Genomic DNA, 22,363 nt, shown 5'->3' with positions numbered 1-22,363 from the left:
AGCAATTTAACTCATTAAATTTTGCATTTGTATTACACCAAAATCCTGAGAAAGATAAGACTACATTTTTTGGACACTTGCCTACTTCCTAATGATATAGACTTTCTAAAACAAATTTAAATTATTTTGAATTTCGTAATAAGTTTTCATGTGAACAATTCTTTTAGAAGAATGCTTTCACCTAAGCCAAACCATTTCTAGATTAAACAAGAGTGAAAGACACCTTTTCTACAATTAGAGATCTGTCTTCCTTCCCCTTGTTTCAAGCTAAGCCTTCACAGGGACTCAACTAGCTTTTTAGTCTCCTGTCTTCAGGGACTAAATTAGGAGCCTTGTCATCCTAGACTCCCTGTAAGCCCTTAGAGAAAGATAAGCAATGCAACAGGGTAACCCAAGCATTAAGTGATTACAGAAGAAATCCAAAACAACAAAGTTCTTAATGCAGGTACCTGCAGCCAGGTAGGATTAATCCAGGACAGACATCATATAAGAGGATCTATTATTAAATAATGGTGCTAGAACACATCCATAAATTCCAACTACCACCAAACCTCATGTAAAAGTCTTTCAGAAATAAATGTACCTTTAACAGAATAAATAATTAATAACGGCTTCTGGACCTGGTTCTATGTAGCAGCAAATATTCGAAGCAAGAGAAAAACACAACAGAAATCTGCACTTTCTCTGCCACAGCAATTCAGTGTTGGTCTGAGCAGCTGCAGAGTAGATTGAAACATTGTAGGGAATGTATGTGTTGAAGTGAAATAGCCTACTATACCCAGAGGCCTTGAAACGTGTTCAACCTTCTATTTTTATTTCCACGTGCAGGGTCTCTACCAGAAGAATTGGTACACAGTATGGAAGAAAATCTAATAACACTAACAAAGATTATTATGTTTTAACTGGTTTAAAGACATGTTAAGTCCTCCTTCTGCTGAGCACTTAATACCTTAGACTTAGTCTCCCACTGATGTATTTTTGTCAGCCAAAGGTAGGATGAGGAAGTGCATAAGTGCTTAATTCCATTTTGGCCTCCTTGTTCCATCCGAGAGCAGGTAAGTGCTGTGTGGCTTGTACAGGTTATGTCCATAATTGGGCAATACAGCATACACTGATGCTGCAGTAGGTATGACTGTATATGTTTATAACAGATAACACCCATAATAAAGGAAGATTAGAAAACAATTCCACATAGTAGACTCAGAATCAACCCTACTGCCTGTTAGTTTTCTCTCTGGCTTCTGCTTGGACTCTGCACTCTGTATCTCTCCAGAGCAGTTCACTTAGACCTCTTGAAAAAGGTTGTAAGGGTGCCACAGCACAAGTTTTGCATCCTTCCATAATACATAGAAATTATCACAATTTTTGCCTCATACAGCAGAACATCTTAAACTCTAAAAACCACACTCACAAAGCATCATGCACAAAGGCTTGAATCAAAGTTACTTGAATTAGTGTAAAATCTTAGATTCCAATAAGGTTTGAAGCCAGAAGGCAATCTTGTGTCATATCTAAGTCTTCTCTAGCTTCGGAAATGAATCTGCATGAGTGATAGAAAATAAAAGATAAATCATATGCCTCTGCAGACTAGGGGATGGTACTAGAATAAGGAGGAAAACTGGTGGCTTTCCCAGAAGACTTTTCTATCTGCTCCTCTGTCTATTCAAAGTGAAGTATTTGATTCCAGCATTGACTAGAAAGCCATTCTGAAGCCAGAATGAACCAGGGAGATAGTCCCAGGGGCATGATTTTAAACAAAGATAGGTTTTGCCGGCTAAACCAAGTAAAACAAACAAATGAACTCAAACTGACAACCCTCGTGACAGTAACTTCTAAGTTTTGAGAGTTAATCATGCTGCATTTTGACATATCACTGATGAAATCTTTCAGATTTGGCTTCTCAGTCATTTATTAGGGGACATCTAATGAATAGCATATAAAGTAGAATTGTTAAGTATGGTGCCTGCTGACAGTTCAATTTAAAAGTGAAGGGTATAGTAAATTCGCTCCAGAGCAAGTGTCAGTTTTTCCATGGGAAAAAGCTACTCTGTGTTAACAGTCTGTATAGGTCTGGTAGGGCTGTTCCCCATCTGTGTGACCCCAGCTGCCACAGGGATACCAGAACTCTTAGGAAGTAAGAGATCAAGTACTCAGGGAAGAGACAGTCAAATGTTACCATAATGATGATATTATGATGTTAATTTCCTTGCTTAGAAAAGGTAATTAAAAGATACACCTGAGGCATTTATATTTGAAGCTCCCTTTTTATTTTATTTTATTTTATTTTATTTTATTTTATTTTATTTTATTTTATTTTATTTATGGATGATGGATGAGAGGAACTATTATTCATATTAATTCATCTTTTTCCCCAACACAATACAGCATGTAAATCATAAAATTTAGCATAAAATTTACAACATGAAATGCATTTTTACAAAACATTTCTTATTGACTTTGGAAACAAGATCTAACAAAAATCCATGCTGAATGTTCAAAACCTTAAGGGAAGAGAGTAAAGCAGATCCAAGGAAGAGTCCACTGTTATTTTTAGATAAGAATATGTATCTCCACACACATAAAAATACAGCATTGCTAAAGAAAGCAATATAAGACAAAATAACTAAAGTACAAATAGAAGAACTTAGTATGAAAAATGGATAAAACAAAGATTTATTTATTTCTAATATATATTCTGAAGGAATATAGTTTTTGTGAAGGAATTTTTTTCATTTGCAGTCTTTTAATTTTTTGACCTATGTTGGATTAAAAAATGGAAACAACTCGATTTTGCAACTATATCATTCAAATAGGATTTGACCGGATGGAAATGTCACATTCAGAGATGGTGGTGTGTAAGATCAAACTGAGTGTTCACTGATGAGCAGTGTAACACCAAGAAACATTCATCTCTTCACATGATCTTTTCCATAAATTTTGGTCATTCACCTGTTACTTGATAGACTTACTATGATTATGAATTAAGATTTATTGTTGTCCATCATGCCATAAGAATATGACATTAGACCAGGTTGGTGACAGAAGACTGGAAATAGAATAATAGCACTGTAAAATAAAAGGGGCAAATGAAAAACGTGGAAGGCGTTTCAACCCAGCTTGAACTTTCCAGAAATGCAACAGACCATAAAGAGACACTTGTAAGAAGAAGCAGATCATCAGAAAAGCACAATGATGACCTTCCTTCTTTTTTTTTTTTTTTAATATTCAGGTTTATAACTACTAGTTTAAATATTCTACAGTGGCTCCCTAAGAGGAAGAGCTGCATAGTTTTCAGACAGTGATAGAAAGATGTGAAAAATATTAGACTCCTGGAAACTGTGAATCTTTAAAAGGTATCTGTTTCATATGAGGAAGGAATAAAAAAGGGAGAAAGAAACTTCCAAAGCTTGTGTGGATTTGAAACTACTGTTTCAAATGTCATGCTGGAATGTTTGATACATGCAAAGAGTCTTTAACAGTGATTCTAGTGGTGATTAGAAACTGAATAATATCTAAATTTTAATCATGATTAGGAAAAAAAAAGTCTGTTAGAAGATTCAATATTAAGTAAAAAAAGCTTCACAGACTGATGTTGTACATATAGATGTACTCAGGAAACTCTCAATCTAGGGTTAAAATGGAGAAAAAGTATAATTTGGTTCTAGATTATTAATCACATTACTTAGAAATACTGTCATTAGAGGAAAACAGTTATACATATGATTCTATATGTGCAGTTATTATTTCCTAGAGCAGTTTTGCCTGGTGTCTGAAAATAATTAGCAGTTTCTTACCCACTCTCAGTCTGCATGTGAAACCACTGAGTTGACGCAGGAGTCTGCAGGCCTTCCTAGTGGTTTGGGATTAATTTCTGAAACTCAATATGCTCAATAATATTAGTTACATCCTATTATCAATATCTTCAATATTGCTAAAATTTAACAAGTGCTAGAAGTAAGTGTGGGACATTTTATGTAAGTTTAGCCAGAAAGTTATACCTGAAGTTGTAATACTGATTTTTTTGCTGCAGATACAGGGATATGTTGCGTGAAAAACAGATGCTGAACGGTAGGGCAATAAATACTATCATACAGAGAGTCTAAAGCAGTTTCAGCTGTTTCCATACTCACAGCAGCTTAAAATGTGGTCCCCTTAAAAATTACAGATACTACAGTACTCCATGATTTTGCAGCCTCTGCAGCCATTAGCACCATTTAGACTGCTGCCAAATCATACTTTCACGTTAACATTAAGGGTGGCATCTTACATCCATTAGGAAAGATATGACTGAACACTGGTAGTTAGGCATCATGGATGTTGCAAGGTCTTTAGATCTAAATATTTTTGTTACATCTCAAGCAGAATAAAATCTTTGGACAAATGAGACCGCAGGTTTTTTATTTGTAAGGGACTTATGCTTCTGAGAATTAGCATCTAGTAATTCAGATCCTGAAGATAATAATTTTTTCCCCACCTAATCTTTACTCATAAAAGGAGAAAAATAACCTTCCTTCTTGCCTCTACAAGATTTAAATATGGCTGAAATCATAATTGTGTCAAGACTCCAATATGTGTTCCAATGTAATATGAATTACCTTTAGGAGGTCGCTGAGCACAGAAACTCATTCATTTGATAAAGGAATTTGATGGGGAAAAAATGATCAAAGGAATCCAGAAAAGAATCCCCCTGCAAAAGGAAGGAAGACATTGACTCAGACTGCCTCTTCAATTCAAAGGAACCCAGCAACACCACAGCTGCTCCACAAAATGTCATAATGAATGCTGGCCATAGCAAGGCTTCCTGTGAAAACAGCCAAAAGATTTTTCAGTGACATCTATCTGATGGTTGCACGCATCTGGGTCTTCTGCAGAACTGCCACTTATGCCCACTGTCAAAAAAGAAACAGGTGAAGCCCTGTAAAAATCAGTTATTTCCTTAGAGAATCTGTTTATGAAAAATATTGCTCCTAATCCTAAAACAAATAAAGTAAAATTTCCAGATTCCAATGGAAGTACCTTTATGTCTCCTATGCATATTAGAAGTTCATATAGGTGAATGCCTGTATTCTTTGCAAATCTATAGATACATAGAACATTCTTGAAAATGAGCAGTTGAGGGACAAGTTTTTGAGGGGAAAAAAACTTTTAAAAGGTTTTAAAAAGAATATACATTTTAAAATAAAGAAGGATTTAGATGAACTTAATTGTGCATAGAATTATTTAAAACATTTTGTAAATTTCAATATTAAACATTCACTGATAGCAAATATCAGAATGATGTCTACCTAGTGGATTTTTTTCCTGTCAAAAATTAACAACAGTTCTTTATTATCTATGGTCATTTGTTTTTACGAACTGTACACAACACATTATGCAAACCTGCAGATTTACAATGTCTATTTTTTAGTAGCTGTGGTGTTACATTGTTTTTTAGGAGCTTCTACTCCTGTGTAATAGAATGAGTGTGCTGCACTCAGCATCAACAACTTTGATTAGGCTGATTGCTGGACTTGGTGACATGGGTGCTCTCTTCCAGCCCTGTATTCACAGGATAAATTTCAAATATTTCCAGAAAAGAATTCATCTGCAGAATTAGTGATCTTGGAAGAGTTGAAGTACACAGAAAACCATAAAGTAGCTATATAATTTCCTCAGAAACGAGAAAAAAAAAAAAAACCTCCAATAAAAATTACTCACAGAAAGATAAAAAGCAGATTGAATGGACATCAGCAGAGTCTTCTAAGTATCCAAGCAGTAGTTTAAAAATCCACCAACTTCACTGCCTGAGGAGACTGACAAAGCACAAATTCATTTGTTAAAACAAATACTTTAGACTGTTTGATAGCTAGATCTTTGACAGCTGAAACTGTCTAAAACAAAAAAATAAAGAGATATTATAAATTCATTCATTTATATTAATCAAATTTACCAAGACTGAAACATATTTTGCTACTTTGTTACTTTAAAAGGACTACAGAACCCCATAAAATTTTTACAGTAAACATTTTCTTATCCTGAATTTTACCATTCTGAGGGGTAGACTATCTGTCAAGTCTTTCCTTCTGCAAATGATTGTTGTACCAGAAAGACAGAGCCGACTGAAATTGTTGGTTGCTGACGCATTTCTGAAAAGTTAACCAGATGAAGTAGGTGGAGTGGGGATGCCTGTACCTCATCTGAATCAACAGCGGTTCTGAAGCTTCTAGACAGCCCAGACTTGTGGGACTGGTCCTGAGACGTGCATATTCTTAGACACTTGGCTACTGTGACTTGATCACAAGATTGGGAATCAAGATGAATGCCAGATTTCAGATCAGGGAGTTTATTTTGCTTTTTCCCCACTTCAGACAGGTAGGAACCATGTGACCCACAGCAGGATGGGAAAAATCTCCCTTCTGACCTGTCTTTCCAGGGCTCTGGAACTGACAGCATTGCAGTCTCCTGTGCTGAACCTGCAGCACCACAAAGCTTAGTCTTCTGCAGACTGAAGTAGTTTGGTTTAGATTAGTTTAAGATACTCAATTCTGTACAGGCATGACTCACTGCATGTCACAAAGATTGAGCTGAACAGTGTGATGCAGACAAAAATGGTCTGTGGGGCCTATCACCCTAGCCTTTAGGACATCTTGCAATACTGGCATTTTTAGTGCAGAGAGGTAAAGCAAAGGAACATGGGATATACACACATAATCTACTACAAATTTAAGAAATACCACTCTGAGGCTTGAAACTATTACCTTTGGCTACTTTATGCCCATTTTTATTTCCAGTTATCAATGACAAATAATTATTGACACCTACAAGAAATTTGTGCAAAGCAAAACTCTTGAAAAATATTCATTTCATTTCTTGGCTTAATTGTGGAAAAGATTTTAATCCTTCCTATCACCACCGTGTGGGCTATGAACAGTAAATCCAGTTAAAAGGAGTGTAGAACAGGTGAGAACACTGAAAAAATGCTTTCCTTTTATACTTATCTCCAAACTCAGACCTAGCAGTATCTTCAGGTTCATCATCTTATGAGGGCTACATTAAAAAAGAAAAAGGCCAAGCTAATATTCATCATATTTCAAATTGTTCAAATGCATATTAAGATACAGATGTAGTGGATTGACAGAGCAAATTATATTTTCTCTCAGCCTTCGATCCCATAGTTCTCAGTAATGATGGTTACTAGGTATTTTTCAAGACTTTGTCCCAACAGTTTAAAATGCATCTATGTGTGGCATTGAAAAACTCCCCTTTCAGTCTTCATACTCTGCAAATCCTCTTCCTTACCCCTCCATTCTAATCTGTCACTAGTCACATTATGGTCATATCAACTCTGTCAGCTAGCTTGATTATTTAAGAAAGCTGTACCAGAGAGCATACTTTTTCTTTTGCTCAGATTTGTAATACAGATTTTTTCTTTTTAGATTAAATATACAAGTACCTAATTCCCCATTCAGCAGCTTTAGTCATTTGCAGCCAACTGATTTGCTTGTGGATTACACCAAGCCATTTAAACAAACATGGCTTTATATTTTATATTTCTTTTACATCCAAGAAGATAAACATGATACATTGTTTGTTTCTGGTTTTAGACCTGTCACTGTCACCTTTCTAGTTTATATGTTTTCTTTTCAACAATTAACTTCAGCCACTTTTTACCATGTTTGGTGTTATTCATATTTGGTTCCCCAGAATGACAAATATTTCTCTACTATCCCTCCATAAATCTGTCTATATGGGTTTTGTAAAAAAAGACAAAAAGGTCCAGACATGAATGATTTAGTCTCTGCAGCTCTTGGAAATTGGTCAGCCTTTGCCTCCAGAAAGATTAAGGGAAATGCATCTTGCTCTGAGTAACGAGTGAGAAGGGAAAGAATCTATCTCTTAGAAGTAAAACATTATCTAAACTATGGATCAGCCTCAGACAGGAGCTTGAATAGGGGTTTCAAGATGCAGCTTAGTAGGAATTTGATAGATTTCACATCATTGGCTGAACAATTTATTTTCTGCCAGCCAAAACAGTGTTTGTAAACTGTACTGCCTGGTGACTGATGATGCCAAGGGCAAACAATAAATAGACAATAAGAGAAGAGATGAAAAGAAGCTCTGCTGGCATAATGAGAAGAAATGGTCCTTCATCATCCTATCAGGGCTACTGCTCTGCTAGTTGTAGATCACTGTCATCTGCCTCACAGCCCGGGATAAGCACAGCACAATAAATTCATTAAAATAAAACATTCAGAGTGTTGTATGTGTTTTTATGTGGTAACAGGTTTGTTTTCCTGACAGCTTTACAGAAATGCCTGTTTTGTTGGAGTGTATCCATGCAGATATAAACTGAGCTGTGTTCATAATATACGTTAATATCTAAGCAACAATAAATGAGAAGCACACTTTATTTGATAGTGTAAATCAGTTTCAGTACCATTTTGAACTAAACAGTGGTTTTTCATCGCTTTTATGCCAGACTCAGAAGACAGGAGCAATCTACTGGGTCTCATTTCCTTTTGAATAATTTAAAACAAATGAAGATTGGTTTATGATTTGCTGCAGTTTGAACCTATCAAACTAAGTTTAATAAGAAAGTTAGTGAACTCAATTGTCTGTTTCACGATCAAGATATTATTTTGAAAAAAGCTCAACTGTAAAAAGGGCTGTAGGCCTGCAATGTTTGGCATTGGGGAAGAACTGCTCTCGCATGGGATTCATATCACACCATTGCTTTTTTTTATATATACATTTACACCTACTATTGAAAGATTCCTTAATCACTGATGAAAATGAAAATCTCTTCATCCTCCAAGACAACTACACAGCATTTTGTCTTTGCTACAGTTATTATGGGCCAGATCTTTTAATCTCATGGTCTAATACTGGCAGAATTGTGATGGATTTCAGCACTATGTGTGATTTACGTATTTGGACTTATGTTGTTATCAAGAAAAACACTTCACTAGATGTAAATATTTAGAGTACTAAAGAAAACTGAGTTAAAGACTTAATTTTAGCAACAACCATTTAATCAAATCTTCATTTATGTTAACCTGAACTTTTCAGATACTCAGCTGCACCATTGTCACAAGTTTGATCAGAAAAACTTCCTTTAATCAAACCAGAATGCACATCATGAAGGTTTAATTTATTCTTCATCCATCCCTTTTAAAATTACTGTTTGTCCATATATTACTTAATTTTTCTAAATCTTTCTAGAAAGTAAATACAACAGAAGATTAAAGAATGTAACTCGGATTAATTTTAAACATTTATTTCATCCCCTTTTGCAATGAGGTCTTTTAGATGGCCCGTGTTATCTTGCACTCCTGAGTTCTCACAACCCAAAAAGTCATATCTTTCCATTATTATCGTTATTCTTATATTTGTAGCATCTGCATGTTTCAAATCTAGTATCTCAAAGCTGCTTTACAGTTTCCTCTTACTAGAGACTTGCAAGAGGATATCAGTACCAAATACTATTTTCTCATTTGTGCCTTGCAAGTCTTCCTTTAGAGAATACACAAATTTTTGCATATGTTTATTCATTCAGAACTGTAACACTCACTAATGGACTCACCATTTTTTAACCATTGCAAAAGCCTCAACATTGTCTAACATAATGTTATGGCAATGCTATCACTACAGGAAGGAAAACCAAATGATTGATCTCCTCATAGCTATACTGAATGGAATTGCTGAGGGTTTTCTTAAATTAAAACACGAATCTGGTCTGTTAGGGCAGTATCAAAACACCTATCCACTCTCATGAACAGACCACTTTTTGTATTGTAAATGAAATTTTAGAGACAGACCTCAATTATTTCTCACAGTTTGTTTCAGAATCCCAGTCGGTAGGTGAAAAGCAGTTTCAAGGGAAATTGTCTTGACATTGTTTTCTTTACATTATAATATGATTTGTATATGTCCATTAAGTAAACCTAAAATTTACTTCTTTGACAAAATTTCTCAAGCAACTACTCCCACCATGGTTTTATGTATGTATCATATCTACCATTTCTTATTTCATAAGTCAGGAAATAATTAAACACTGCTATAAGGACATTTAGTTTTCTCATGCAATAGATTTCTTGTGTGTATTTGATTTAATCTAAAACAGAAAACACAAGAAACTCAGTGTGCAGTGTCATAAATCATTAACCCCGATTAATAAAATTCAGCATTTTCCTCTGCCATTAAACACTCACAGTAATATTTCAATTCAAATATAAAAGTTTGACAATTTAATTAGTGCTTTCATAAGAAAATACATCACTAAATTCCTTATGATAGGGAAATTAAGAGAAAGATGAAACTAGGTTGTAAAAACTCTCCTATTGCAACACCAAAGCAATTGGCAAATATATTACTGCATGTTGGTTTGGAATATATTGTACCAATATTACCATCTTATACCATGGACATCCCTATAAAGTCCTAAAAACCTATTCTGACCCACACTGAAACCTGCAGTAGTGTAGTCTTCAAGAGCACACAAGACAATTACTAACCTTTTTTATAAACTGTGCCAAATCACACAAAATTTTAGGAGTAGATGGAAGAGATTCAATCTCTCATAAGCAATGAATTTTTTACTGAATACTTGTTCTTCGGGTAGCTACTATTTGTTTAGTTACCTCAGTTTTATTTTGCTCTACTTCTTTTAATTGACATGGAAATAACATTGCTAATAAACTCCTAGCTCTGGGCTTCAGATTACCTGTGCTCCCAGAGGCCTTCAAATACAGGCACATGTTTTGAAAATCTTTAAATACCATGTACCAGGGGTCACAAAGTCTGGTACAGAGTCGTTTACACAGAGAAGTTTGCAGGACCACAGTTGCATTATATGGTGCAAGTGCTTGAGTTACTTCTGAAGGGAGGGTGGAAGGCACCAAAATGTACTTACTGAAAATTCTTCCTCCTTCCAGTGAACCCACCTCTGAATAAATGGCAGCAATAAACTGAAGCTTTAGTCCACAAGTGCAATTATGTCATAACCAACTAAAATCCTAACACCTCTAGCAGGTGTTTGTTGCACATAGAGCATAGAAACATGCTCTATAGCCTAGCATAACAGAGAAGCATCAACACATTCCCTTTCAAATAAAATAGAAGAAATTTCAGAAAGCAAGCTGCTTATATGACTTTGTGATGAGTCACTACCTAGAGCAGAGCTTAAAATTCCCCTTGGTATAATGACACCCCATGGAAGTCCATAGGTCAAGTCATGTGATGGCTAAAATCACTGTTTGGATGGAGAATGGGCAAAAGCAGTGAACACATACATGGTGCAAGGGGAAGGGATGAGAGAGATGGATATCCATTATCTGCATGTTCTAAGAAATCTGAACTGCTTAATCTCAATCTCTAACATGCACGGTCAGTGTGCTAACCAGTAATGAGCAGGAGGAGAACTGGCATAGCTGTGCCCTTTTGCATTAACCAGATTCAAACTGGAGAGAGAGTTAATATCAAAGGCAGTCAAAATACGTGGAAAGTTTCACATGTGGGGACAATTATGAGACATTGGTGGGCATCTCACATAGGCTGAAGTAAAATTTTATGAGTTAATGTCCAACAAAGAGATATTGTATGCAGCATGGGATATTTCTTTATCACTCCCTTCTACAAGGTAAAGATAACCACTGGTTAGTCCAAGGATAAGTGTTTGCCACAAGACCAGGAATCATGAATTGTAATCATTGCAAAGAAACAGACAACACTTTCATATAGTTACATAAAAAACATTTGCTTCCTCAAGGCTAGAGAAGGCTGGAAGCAAAATCCATGGGAAGGGGCAATGTAAATAGAAAAATGTGTGTGTGAAGCGGAATACAAGCTATTTAGCTTGGGATATTTAGGTGGCTAATCTTATCAGTCATAGTTGCATAACCAAGAAAAGATAACCAGCTCTTCTGGTTCGGTAACAAAGTAATGAACCACAGTGGTTAGAAATATAGTATCCATACATTGTGAATTGAAAAGAAAAAAATATTAAAATTAAGAGCAATTAAATATCCTAAAGCATAGAAAAATTGAGAAGGCATGGAAAAAAATGAACGAAAGGATAAAAAGTACTGAGAACCTAAGAATCTTCAGCGGTGGCTTAGGATTTTTAGCAGGAGACGGTAAGATGTTAATAATGACAGAGAGCATGATAAATAGTACCAAGTATCTGAAGTCCAAGTAATGGGATGATATCTGAAAACCATATCAACCGTCCCCACCATTCAGGTTTTGTACTGTGAAATAGTCATTCATGGCCCAGAGCCAGGAGTGCCATACCTCCTCACTCTGAGCCTGAGGGCAGCAGTGAGCCTGGGGCAAGCTTCGCAGGTGGGAAGAAACTGGGGGTGCCATGGTAATCATGCTCCCACTCCCCAGGGATGCCAGAGCCATCAGCCTCAACAGCCCTGCACCTCATTTCTGCCCCCAATGGCCACATATTAGCCTAATGGCAGGATGGCACGCTGCTGCAGCACAAGAGGTGCAATCCAGTGTCCAGGCAGAGGGCTCCCACTGTCACACACAATCAATAGGGCATGGAAGGGTTTTGAGCACAGTCAGCTGTAGTTTGCTCTCTCCATGATCATCTTTCAATGGCTGGAAAATAACGAAGTGCTCATGAGATAGAAAGAAAATGAGAGGTTACTTTGCAGTAAATGGTTTCTGGGGCTATTGTGTTTCTGCTGTACTTTTATAACAAAAGACCTTAGGCACCATTCTCATTCCATTAAGATGTTTACATAAATATTGAAATAGCTCACTAAAACCAATGGGTCTGTATTGTACTATAACTGCTGTGAGCAGAAAATCATATTAATGGCATGGAGATGTCTGCTTATAGAGGTGGCATTAGAAAAAATCATATATTTGTGTAACAAATACATGAAGCTGGAGAGCGTATTTGAAATACCTTGAAATTGGATAGACTGTTTTCTGCCTACATGAGTGGAATCTAAACTAGCTAACAATCTAGTTGGCCTTTAAGTTATTGTAAACATCAAGACAGAACGATTCTCTTGGTCTTCAGTAAAAAAAAAACCCAAACTGGCAGGCTAGGACTCACATTACCTTGTTTGGACTGATTAAGGACTTACTTTGGTATAGTATTGTTACTCTTCTCAGCTGGAAAGCGCGTAAGGAGAATAAAATATGATATCTCATTACTCTGCCAGGTCTGATACTCTGGATCATCCAAGTGTGTTTTCATAAAGAATTGTGCACATACTCCTTTATTTTCTGAACAAAAATCTGTATGAAGAGAGCCATTTTCTGATTCTTCTCACCACAGATGAGTTAATCCAGAAAAAATTATATTTAATTTTGTAATGGCTTGCTTCCCAATTACATTTCTGACACTACCCAGAAAGGGATTTTTATTCTTCCTACTAGAAAGAAAGAAAGAAAGAAAGAAAGAAAGAAAGAAAGAAAGAAAGAAAGAAAGAAAGAAAAAGAAAGAAAGAAAGAAAGAAAGAAAGGAAAGAAAGAAAGAAAGAAAGAAAGAAAGAAAGAAAGAAAGAAAGAAAGAAAGAAAGAAGAAAGAAGAAAGAAAGAAAGAAAGAACCCTAAACAAATAACTTGGAACTGCAGTGACCTCCATAACATACAGAGGACACAGAATTAATGCAATGTAAATACCTTTGTGCTATCCACACAACAGTCAACTCTCCCCACACCATTATTCATCCCAGACCTAAATTCCACCTACTTAGAATGTTTATATCTGTTCAATGATCCATATCTCTCATTTCATAATGAAATCAGAGGGAAAAAAAAAAAAATTATAAACTTAGTAGGAATCAGAAAGAACACCTTCATAAGTACAGGGAGCACTCAAGACATTTGGAATACTTCAAGAACTATGACTTTAGAGGACTCACAGCACATTCTTTCCGACATTGTATTCCAACTATCATCATCTTTAAGTGCATTCTGTGAACATTTCTAACCTTACAAGGAAGGTAATCACCTTCAAAACATTTTCATTAGTTTTCCTCAAGTAACAACAGGAATACTAAAACAATAGAAATGTCCTTTCTCCCAGTGTTTTACTTATTTTAAAGGATTTCTTGCTGACTTCTGTCTGTGTAAATAGCGATACAAAACCAATATTTGGAGGATGGATTTCTAATTCCATCAACAGAAAACACCAAGGCTCAGGTCTGAATCTGTTACTTTGGGGGTTTTCTCATAATTTGCTGTTATTTAGGTATAAGACTGAAGTTAATGCACTTACAACATTATGAATCAGTATTAATTAAAGTGAAAATTAAAATAGCTCTCAACTAACATTAGGCCAATGGTATGATACAGATTGGAAGGTAAGTTGTCGTGCAAAAGGAGAGAAAGAAAGAAAATTACTTTTTAAAGGACTTTAAATACATTTTAAAATAAATTAATACAATTTAAAATCCCATCAAACTGTAGAGATTATTTTAAATTAATCTTTTAAAATCCACTTTTTAAAATCCTTCCAAATGTAATCCTCAGTTGAGATAAAAACTCAATTCCATTTTATTTTTGTAGTTGTTTATTTTTCTGGTAAAACAGACCATTCTATTTTAGATCACACAAGCTGCTATTAGAGTTAATGAATAATAATATTTCTTATGCATTAGAGGCTTAGTCAGTTCCCATCATCTGTGGTTTATCCAAAGGGATTAACCATATATAATCAAATCCAGGTGGATTAATCATGCCCTCGATAGGAAGAGTCAGAGCTGGCTCAGTACAGAGCCAGTTCAGATCAGCTTGGCTTCTTGGGGCAGGTGTGGTGCAACAAAGGTATTCCGTCAACTACAGGCCACCTCAGGTACAGAAAAAGATTAATGACTTCTGCATTGTGCAGAACCTTAGCAAATCAAGCCCAAAGGCCCAAGTTAATCATAATCACTGCAAATTTATTATCTTGAGGTCCATAAAATGGAATTATCAAAAAAATATGATGCGGAGACACGAATGGTGGTATGCAGTTAACTTGGGTGCTGTTGAGTTTATTGGTCCCCACTCAGATGTTTCTGCACTGTACTTCACTGTGTTCTTAGCCCAGAGCAGCTGCCTAGAGGACAGAAGCCAACTTAATTCTCACACTTGCTAGCAAACCTGAGAAGCTCCCCAGAATTTGAAGCACTGAGCACAAAAATGATCTTCTGAGTGGATGCATGTAAACAGACCCTGCCTGTGCCGAGGGAGCTGGCAAAGAGCTGAAGCAAAATTGAACCCTTTACTGTTGAGCAGTGCCACACCACAATCTTCTTTGTATTTCAAGTGCTTTCATTATGTGATTTTTCCTGTTCTTTGGATACCTCAGTCTCTGAGTAATGAAATACTGACTATATTTGATGTGGATCACACAGCTTAGAAATTCAGTTTTAGCTCTTGTACTGGCCTCTCTTATAAAGTTGACATAGTCAAATTCATGAAGTACTGCATTCAGGTATACCTTGATGCTACAGCAGTAGAGCTCTAGAGAGTTTACAGCATTCTGCAGTGCAGAGGTAGGCCTGCATGCCCGCCTGCATGTGTGTAGACACAGCAAGCCCTAGTTCTGTGTGTTGGGGAGAAAGCCAGAAGTCTTCCTGAGTTGTATCCCTTTCCTCATACCTGTTCAAAGGGTATCTACAAAATCTGCCACTGTCTAGCTTGGCTCCCATTTTCTATGCTGGTTTTCATATGATGATTTGGAAGGGAAGAAGAAAAGGAAGAAAACAGATAAGAAATAACAATCAAGAGGAAAAGCTCATTTATGTCGTTGCTTTGTGTAGAACAAGGCAATTTTCTTCTTGGCTTACAGAAAATATTTTCTCATCATCTTCCTCACGTGCAAACCATCTTTTTTGGCTACAATATCTAAGTAACAGCTGAAGATGAAGCATGAGTTCAAAGACTAATAGGAAACACAAAGACACTTGGATGACACACAACAAAGATACACAGTGTTTGCTAAGAGATCACAAACAGTAAATATTTTTGACTTGCTTGTTTTTGACTTGGGTGTTTAAGAGTCGGGATATGACGTAGTCGGGAACTGTCAGCGTTAGATTAATGGTTGGACTAGAAGATCTTCAAGGTCCTTTCCAACCTAGCTGATTCTGTGATAAGAACCTGATGTACCAAATGTGGACCACTAGATGCTGCCAAGTTCATGGAGCTACTTGGTGTGAGTTGGGGTTGGACCCAGGGTGTCATTTGTTGCATCATCTTAGGTGCTCTGATTTTATCGGCAGATATTAAGTATCTCAAAAAGGAATCTGCAGAAAGCAGACTGAAAATTAGTTTCAGCTTATTAGGATTTAAATGAAGAAAGCAGCTAATTAAGGGATGTCTTTAACAACTTTTTTGTTCGTTGTTCAACTGATAATTACTTTGGTAATGTAAGGGTCAAGAAACAAAGAAATTGATTTTAAGCACATTGTGACTTGGCATTCAGTGGGATATGGGATCCCCTGATTCAGATCTCTCCTTTAATTTGGACAGAGCACAAATTTGAACTTGGATTTCCTATAATCTGTGTAATGGTTCTGAATGTTAGAATGAGAGTCATAGAATAATTTAGTCTAGTAGGGACCCATTAAAGTCATCTAGGACTAACTTCAAACGTTGTTCAGTACTTCAGCCAGTCAATTTTTGTAAACCTCTAGTGATGGAGATTCTGCAGCCTCTCTGGTCAAGTTGTCCCAGTGCTTAACCACTCTCACCATGAAGTATTTTTTCTTATGTCTAATTTCAATTTCCTTTGTTAAAATACACAAAAATTGCAACAATTACATCTTATTCTTTCACTGTTCATCTCCAAGATATTGGAAAAAAACATCCTTTCTGTTCAGGCAAGCACGAATCTGGGCTGCTCATGTGCATGATCAGCCTAACCATCAAGCTAAAGCCAATCTTAAACTTTTCTCTTTTTTTTTTAAATATTAAATCTTAAACTGTAAATATAAATCTTAAACTCTAACTATTTTTTTTAAAATGGTAATTTTTTAATTTCAATACAAATTAACTACTATGATGGACTGCTATCTCTGTAATACATTACTTGTAATATTTTATGAGTCAAAGATTTAGACTACAGGTCAGTGTCAGAGCTTTCTCCTATTCATCAGAAATTGTGCATGTCACTTCATTAAAACCAAACCCAAACTTATGTACCTTCATTCTGATATAGCATAGCGCAGCTGTCATTTTATGTGGGAAAAAAAAAAAAATAAATTAAGGAATACTGTACTCCACTGCTTAAAACAAGTCAAGGGCAGGAAACCTTAGTGGTGATTTCAAACTAAAAGTTCTCAGTACACAAATACTATGTCAACAAATTATATAAAAAGTAAAGCTAGATACATAAATGTTGAAGTTACAACCAATGAAATGTCATTCGCTTTTTTTCCATGTAAAAGCAAGATTGTTCTTGACCTTTGGACACACTTGAAGTTTGTTGCAAAGGAACGCTTAGTAGCTGCAGCTTGTACAAAGCTAAACAGGAATAAAACCACTCTGGTACAATAAGACCAATTCAATATATGTTCCTCAAGGACTTTTGGTTCTACTTGCCACATATTTATAGGTGTCTTACATTTTTAAAGTTATAAACAAAGTATTCTTTTCTTAATAAAAGTCTTTTACAATGCAAAGGAAAAGCCAAGTTACCAGGTTGCAGCTGAAATTCACAGTTCAGGAATAACTTTAAAAATTTCCTTTGGCTCCCTGCAAAATTAAGATCAGATTCAGATATAAAAATTCAAAGGGTGGTGTTTTTCAGTAGTGACCGAGAAGTAATTGAGTAACATAAACAAGGGTGAATATTATACTGTAATTTTTTTAAAAGCATTTATTACTTAACTGAAGAAATTAGAAACTGGCTTTTATCCTTATTTGATGTGGATTCTATCTACATGAATTTTGAAAGGTGAGTTACTATACAAGAATTCTACAGTCACTAACATTCAATGATAAAATGATCAACAAATCTACAGTGAGGAAAACTTTTTCTCAGCTCAGACAGAATTGGAACACTTTTTTCATGGAGTCTGGGGGAGGAGGGTGTCTGGTGTTTTGTTTTCCTTTTGTAGTTGAGGTATGGTCCAGTACCCAAAAGATCGCTGTGATGTTTATGTAGTAACACCTGCTTTTGAAGGGTTCTGGAAAACAAAGAACCACTACCTTACCTGCTCTCTTGTAGCTTTCATTTTTTTCTGTAGATCAGTATATGTGAATATATACTGATGACATCAGTTTTCTTAATCAAACACGTACGGTTTGTGATTGTGGAACATGGTCTTTTCCTGATCATTATCACTGTGTTCCTAAATCTGAAAATGAATTGGTAGCAATAATACTCATGTGGATCCACACATAAAAAAAATGCTGGATAAAATATATCAACTGATTCTCATATGCTAACCTAACACTGAAATATCAGTACTCTTGTTGGAGTACTGTCTCCCCCTTCCCCAAAATGTGAAAGTATTTCACAGAGTATCTGGGAAAAGCAGAAATTTATTCCCGGTACATAATTCATGACTGATAGAAAATTAATGTAAGATGTGATTAAACTGATTGACAATGGCAGTATGGAAAACGACATGAAGAGAACAAAAGAGGTGTTAGCTACATTTAAAAAGTAGATAAGAAAGCAAAAATATATGAAAGAAAATGAAGAATGGGAAAGTGAATAAAAAATATACAAGTAGGAAAAATTATGAAAAGCAGAGTAAAAATGCAAACAGTATGAAGAGCAAGAAGCAGTAAGTAATAGGGAGAGATATGTAATGAAATGTGCTGTACCAAGTAAAAGGAGGAGATATATTGGAAACAGATTGAGTAGTTAATTTTTAAAATTACGTGCTTACAAGGAAAATGGTAATTAATGCTTCATGTTAAGAAGTGATTTGACTATATCTTCAGTTAAAATTTAATATCAAAATCATAAATTTTCATGCTAAAGATTGTAAATTGAAAAATAAAATAAAACAAAACAGAAAATGGTGCTCTGAGGTGGTCCAAAATCAGTATTTATGTTTTTGCGGTATTTCAGCACTGAGTTTCTTAAATGTTGGGGTCCATCAAATGCAGTCAAGAACATTAATGAGTAGATAAGGGAAATGAAGTAAAGTATACAGAAGAAGCCCTTCTTAACTTTCTGAACAGGTCTAACACACAGTCTTAGACTTCCATGAAGTATGCTTCGCAATGTGGAAGAAACTAAAAATAAGAGAAAATTGAGATGTTAATATCAAGGGCATAGATTAAGAAAATTAAGTTAATTTGCATGTTATAAATTTGAGTTTAACAGAAAAATACCTCAGTTTATGTGTCTCTGAAAAGTACTGAAAAGACATTCCTGAAAAAGGTTGTTGCCAACAAGTTATTCGGTGAGATCATGCAGGATCAAAGCAGGAAGGCATGAACCAAAGACGAGAAGAGATTAGGCATGAAAGGAATTTAGGAAACAATGTCTTTGCACAGCTGGTGATTTATATGTGGAATGAACCACCAAAGACAGAAGCAATAGCTGTAACCATAAACTCTCTCCAAAACAGTTATGCAAGCCCTTGGAAGAGAAAGAGTATTACAAGGTACAGAGTCTAGACAGGTATCATGCAGTTGTTGTCAGAATAGGTGATGTGCCACCAAACATGTATTTAATGCTCTGAGGAAGGACATTTCTCCCACCTGCACAGTGCTTATAGCCATTATTCTGCTGTTTGTTTTACAGAAAGTTTGCAGATGCAACCTCAGCAAATAGGTGTGAAAGTTTGTTACTCCTTTGAGAATGCGGTATACTGAAGCCTTTATGAGGAAGGCCGTCTTACAGGGAAATTCATGGTGCATGAGAGAATCAGAAAAAGAAATATTTCCTAGTGTTCCTACAACATATGAATCTCACCCGTACCTTCCCAAAAGCCCATCATAATAATAAATTAATCAACAGAATCGGGATATTTTTTCTTTACCCTTATATTAGTACAGGACATTGAGTATATAGGCCAAACAGGTTGATTTTGTTTTTTTTTTTTAATTAATCCTATATTCAACATTTTTTATTAAATATAAATAGCGTTTCCATGTGTATAGAGATGTCGATAGCGGAATTTTTGGTAAGTGCACATATAAGGGTGCATGGACATATATTTACCTTTTAAAAATCAAATTATATAAATTTTACTCAGGTATATGTAATCTAATCTGAAGGTTTAATTTTGCAGTTACCTATCATCCTCTAAAGTCTGTTGTTAGACAAAAAACTAAATTGATGTTACTTGTGTCTCCCTAGGAGAAGGAATTCAAGCTTCTGCCTCCACAAGGGTGTACATCTAGCACACAGACTAAAGGGCAGGAGACCAAAGTCCACTGTAATGACAACAAAGGTAAAACTCTTGGAAAGAGATGGAAAATCCTCAGGGACGAAGAAGCCTGGAGAGGAAAGGGTGAATTGGCTAATTCAGTGTCCTTACAAACACCCCAAAGTCTGACCTGTCAGATCACTGTATCTTAATTCTTGGGAGCAGTTGTCTGGCCTCATTAATATCATTACTGGTTGCTTTGTAACGGCAGCAAACAAGAATCAAGAGTGTTTAGTAGGATTTACTGCTTGAATGAGGAGAAGAATATTTATTTTGTTGTGAAACAAGAGTCACAATAACCAACGCAAGCAGAGATCACCAGGGAGAAGCAAATGCATAACATTAAAGTAACCAGCCTGAAGCCATTACACATTAGGACAGGAGAGCAGCTAGAAAGAGCACCAAATTATTTCATCCTGGTGTTAAGAGTTTTTCCATGTAATAAAGATTATGTAATTATTATTTACCCATCACTATTCTTAATTATTTTTTTAATTCCTCCTGTTTCTAAAGTCTAAATAGAAACAGTAGCTCTTTACATAGCACATATATAATCAGTGTGTTAGGTGCCAGGGAAGCTGGCAAGATAGTAATGATAGAATAGGATAAAAGGATAAATAAAGGTAATAAAAAAATGTCATTTGTGAAGAACATCCTGATATACCACTGCAGCCACTATAGGGTGTGGAGTGGTTAGAAGACAATAGACATATTAATGAGTAATCCAGACCGAATGGCTCTGGTAAAGGACATAACAAAGGTCAAGCTGCACTGAGAAACTGCAGATGCAGTAGAAAGAAACTTCATAGGCAGCAAAAAGATAAGGACTTTGGACTGAGGGAGAAGGAAAAACAAGATGCCAACCTCACGGAACCAGTCGTGTGGACACTGGACTTAGACCAATCACAGAAGTTAGAAGGGCACATGAACATATAGTCTCGACCTATCAGCAACTGGAAGCTGGCACGTCTACTTTGTACTAGGGTATAAATTGCTATGTATCCCATAATAAACTGGCATTGACCTGATCACACTGATCGTGTATGTTGTGTCCAAGCCTTCTGCGTCAATAGGGATATTGACCTTTGAAACAAAGAAACTGCAATGCAATTTTTTTTTTGTATGCCAGCCCATCCATAGCAACGTGAATGTCTGTATTTATTGAGACAATTTTTCTCACTGTATATTAATCTCTTATAACCACTATCTGTTTCCAGTAATGTCTGCCTATTTGTCCGTCAGTTCTGAATGTCTTCTAGTAGTTCAGATCTTTTACTGAATTTTTTGCAAGTGTGTAGGACATAGATGATGACAAAGGAATAACAATTACGATTGAAAATATATTCTTTCCTGCTTTTCACACTTCTTTTGTGGGAACTATAAAATGAAGATATTCCTGGTTTAATGTCATCAATTTTCATGAAGTCAAGAATGCAACTAAAGAGGTAGAGGGAGATGATATTTGTCACTCTTAAAGCAAATGTTTTCATGGAACTGCTCATACTGATGAACGTGTCCTTTCCTGGTTAATTACAGCTAAATTTATTTACTTCTAATGTGTATCCAGTCTTCATGATTTTTACTTTCTTCGATCAAGTTGACTGGTTTTGTTAGATACTTTCAAAGTCCCTAAAATTCTCTCAGGTTTAATCTAATTTAAATAATTGGGTGACATTGGAAAAAATTTTGATATTTCCCCTTTCACCCAGTGCATCAAGGTTTTTAGCAAGTACATTAAGCTATGGCCTAATGTGAATCTTTGAGGACTCTATTACACAGCTTTGAAGATGACAGTTTGGTTTTCTGCAAAACAAGAAAAGCTGAATTCTTACAATAACAGTAACTTAATTTATGACCATTATGAAACAGCACTTACTGAAATAAAGTAGATGTCCCCATCGCACTCAATCAATAGAATTGAAATCCTAAGTAACAATATATTATTGACAATGTAGCAGTTTTTATCAATTTCTAATACATCAAAAATTAATAGCATATGTGAATAAAGTTTTGCTTGGCTTAATGTAGCAGTTGTA

At 35.6% G+C, this 22,363-nt stretch overlaps 1 long non-coding RNA gene across 1 annotated transcript in view; it reads left to right on the top strand.

Annotated features, from left to right (window-relative positions):
- LOC113479371 overlaps nt 1–21,060 on the top strand; it is a 55,008-nt gene extending 33,948 nt beyond the window's left edge. Inside the window, exon 6 of the long non-coding RNA XR_003398238.1 lies at nt 20,258–21,060. This is a non-coding gene — a long non-coding RNA (uncharacterized LOC113479371). The remainder of the gene's footprint in view (nt 1–20,257) is intronic.
- The last annotated feature ends 1,303 nt before the right edge of the window (nt 21,061–22,363 follow it).

This window comes from Athene cunicularia (genome assembly GCF_003259725.1).
Source record: "Athene cunicularia isolate RWA chromosome 4 unlocalized genomic scaffold, athCun1 chr4_part1, whole genome shotgun sequence".
In the NCBI taxonomy this organism is placed as follows: Eukaryota; Metazoa; Chordata; class Aves; order Strigiformes; family Strigidae; genus Athene; species Athene cunicularia.
Note: the sequence above shows the minus strand (reverse complement) of the source record. Positions and strands in the feature narration are given on the sequence as shown.